The 3,720-nt window shown below is 38.4% G+C and overlaps 1 protein-coding gene across 1 annotated transcript in view; it reads right to left on the bottom strand.

Annotated features, from left to right (window-relative positions):
• The window catches only part of TOB2 (transducer of ERBB2, 2), a 9,985-nt gene extending 6,762 nt beyond the window's left edge, over nt 1-3,223 (bottom strand). The window contains exon 1 of the mRNA XM_072421087.1: nt 3,003-3,223. The gene's annotated coding sequence lies outside the window, so the exon portion shown is untranslated. The remainder of the gene's footprint in view (nt 1-3,002) is intronic.
• Nucleotides 3,224-3,720: the final 497 nt, after the last annotated feature.

Raw genomic sequence — 3,720 nt, 5'->3', positions numbered from 1 at the left:
AAAAAAAAAAAAAATTAGTAAAATAGTAATGTACATTGGTAAAAAGTTTATATAAACAAGGAATATTTCAACTGTGTTTTGTAACTGAAGAGGGGACTTGCAGTTTACCGAATATCAATAAGGCATCTATTTCATATGTAAATCACATTATAATCAATAAAGAATAATATAAAGACCCACAACCCCTTTATATTCAGAGCCCATAATGATTAAACAGAAAACCACTGAACGCCTCCCTAGCCTTAGCACCCAAACCCTTTCCTTCCTGGATAGTGAGCCAGGTCTGTATTTAAATGTAAAATAATAATAATAATAAAAAAGTGAAACAATGTGATGTTACCTGTATCCAGATATTAATTCAGGATAGCTGTGCGTAAAAGAATAAATGTTTAAACCAACTAGCTGATGTACGGCAAGAAGCGTTTGTTATGAAAGCCATGTCGATGAAGAACGCCCATTATTTCCTCTGTCAGGTTCTAGAAATACTACACATTGATGCAGCGCCAGGTCTGGGCCTAGGCAGTGTCACAAGCACAGCTAGTGCTGAATACAAATAATGAGCACAATACACCACAACTACACAAGGCCTGCCATATATACAGCTACAGAAAGAAGTCCAAACACAACACAACCAGCAGCAATATAATATTATATATTATTGGCAAAAGCTTTGTCAAAGCCAGACAATTCATTCTGCAAGTGGGCAATCCGCTTTCCTCACAGCTCCTTATAAACTTCTAAATCTGTAGTAACACCCTGCATGCATTACCAAATAATTATATATATAAAAAATATAATATATACAAAATATATAATAAATCTTTCAAAATGAAAGACTTAAAAAGAAATGTTTTATAGGCCAATTCCACATCAAACTGATATTTTGCCAAGATCCTTTTCAACTTTCCAATCCCCAAATCTGCCTCTGTTACTTTGTAAGAAATAAATCAGGCATTAGAAGTCACTACCGTATATCTAATATTAGAATAGGAAAATGATTTATTTATTCTGTGTAGGCCAACCATGCGAGTTCAAATCATGAAGCAGCATTCCCAGTAAAATGGCTGAACAATGTCTAGGAGTTCAGTTCTGGTTTGACTGGTCAGCATATAATATAAGGTTGTGTCTGTCTATAACCCATGTCCAGGAAACCTATGAACCCTGCCCTGACACATCTGCAGGTGAACAGCTCCACAGCAAATATAGATCATAATTACATAAAGGTTCCTCTCCTAAATGCAGAATAAGATGCCAATTATATGTGCAATTATTGCAAATAGATTGTAGCACTCCTCCCTGTGTGGAGATATATATATAAAGGATTATAGTTATAGATAAAATATTATATATAATAGATATAGAAATAGATCTATAAATATTTTTATGTCTGTGACACAATATATATTTATTTAGGAGGGATCACCTCTGTCTTGCATATCTTGCTCTAGCATTTTATTGATGTTTTCCCATAGTAGCAGCTAGAATGAAATGCAGTATCACAAAAAGCTGCACTTTGCTAGTCCTCAGAATGACAATGAAGGAGAAAAAGCAAAAAAAAAAAAAAAAACCTGATTTTACTGATCACAACTGTATCGCTAAAACGTGATAGTAATTTCCATTTACTATTTGATATACAATATATATTTTTATAACATTACCAGTACGTGGTGGAGCTATGTCTGCTAACAAGATTTAAGAGTTCGGAAATGCTAAAGAAAAGAAGCGATTTGATTGTGAGCGGCAGCGCCTTATAAAAGGTGACATTCATTATGGATTAGTGGGAGGAATGGCTGAGCCCATGACAAGCATACTAAGAGAGCACAAGGTCAGCAAAGAGTTAAATAACAAGGAAAACATTCTAGATGGAGATGTCAGGCGGGGTGTGGAGGAGCTCAGCCAATCACAAGCTGCCTTTTCTACATGTTTAAAGGGCTGGTACAGCTGACATTAATGGCTGTTTACACATTAAACAAGGTGACAGGGAGGAGGCGATAACCTTGTACTCTGACATCTCTAACAAATATACTTTTTATTTTTTGCTTGGCGTGGGTGTTCATAATATTTAATAAATGTAGGGATTTAGGTACACACAGCGATTTTTCCAATAGCAAGTATCCATTTGTAAAGATATATACCATATGGAAATACAATTTACACGTTTGTCATCCTGCTGAAATAAAAAAAATAGAAAAAAAACGAATCATCTGAGTGAATCCAGGTGGTGTCAGTGAATGTGGAAGGCAGTAAAGATGTCTGCTTGTTCCTGACATCTGCAAACTCTTCATATGTGAGCAGCTGGGGATACAAAACCAGAGCCAGGTGCTGCATGGCCCCAAATTCTTCAGATTATTAATACTGGGAAGATAATCCTATAGGATCTGTAATACAGATTGAGGCCTTGTGTAGTATTGTGAGAGTCAGCTGCTCCCTCCTAGGCAGCCATATTAGATTCCAAATATGGAGCAAAACACACAGATTGTAATGGGGAATGATCATTCTATGTCACACATAATACAGCTATGAGCATATGGAAGCCCCAGCTATACAGAGAGCTTTATCATGCACATTACAGAATGTATCTAGAATATAAATGTCATTTGCTGGCCACGTTTAGTAATGCCTTCAGCCATGTTAGTATGAACAGACTTTGCTCACACAAGCAGATCTGGTTACTTTAGTCCTATAGCAAGCCAGGCTTTGACAGATCTAATAGGGAGCTAGCTGAGACTTGTCATTCCACAGCAGCTGTAATGGTGAAAATATGGTGCCTCCCGCATCCATTTTACCCACCCTTCGTTCGACAACCATAAAAAAAAAATGTTGACAGCTCGGCGACATTTCTGATAGGGATTGCTGAGGACTCAAAAATGGCCGAAGCGCACAGCACAAATGTCACGTCACCGCCCGCACAGAAAATAGAAAGAGCCCCCTTCTCTAATCTAAAGCCCCCCTCACACACCAATAGTACAGAAATACAAGCTGTCCGAGAAAACAATTCTTACTTGGTCGGTAGTTGTGTCAAAATCCTGGTGCTGGGATTGGGAGAGACAGGAGGAGGTGTACAAAGTGCTTCAATATATCGACGTGGGTTCCCCCCCGATATTGTTGGGTGCTACTTAGGGGTTACCGTGTCCGCTGGGATCCCGCTGTCTCCCTCCTCCTGGCCCAAAGTGAGGGAAGTCAGGAGAAAAGTTTCACCCTTAGCAACCCTGCGGAGGGATCCTACATTCACACACCCAAGGTGCTACGGCTAGGAAAGGAGTGCCGGATCTACATTCAGCAGCTTCCCCTGCAAGGTTAACTGTTTCATGGCTGCATTGTGTGGCCTGTAAATAGAAAATGCTACAAATATACAGCTGACAAATATAGTATCCTGTCTAGGATAAACTATAACCTAAGATTCCAGTCTGGATGTTGTGTTAATACAGTCATATTTATTTAAAGAATATTGTGTGTGTTTAATGCAGGTTTAGTTATTTTTTAGTTTTATTTGAGCTAAATACCATATTCATTTTCTCAAACACGAGTATTTGGATTTCCTTTGTCATATCAAGCACAATTTTCTCTTAAAGTGTACAAAAATACATGTGTGTTCCATAACGTGGCAATGTAAACAAAGGCGGCCATAACAATTCCTGGGGCATGTTCAGACGTGTGCTGGCTGCACCCCTGGACACAGCTCCGCCGATCAACCTTCATAGTCCAGAAGAGGAACAAAAA

The sequence above is a fragment of the Pyxicephalus adspersus genome, chromosome 8 (assembly GCF_032062135.1).
Source record: "Pyxicephalus adspersus chromosome 8, UCB_Pads_2.0, whole genome shotgun sequence".
Classification (NCBI taxonomy): domain Eukaryota; kingdom Metazoa; phylum Chordata; class Amphibia; order Anura; family Pyxicephalidae; genus Pyxicephalus; species Pyxicephalus adspersus.
This window is presented reverse-complemented; position numbering and strand designations above follow the sequence as displayed.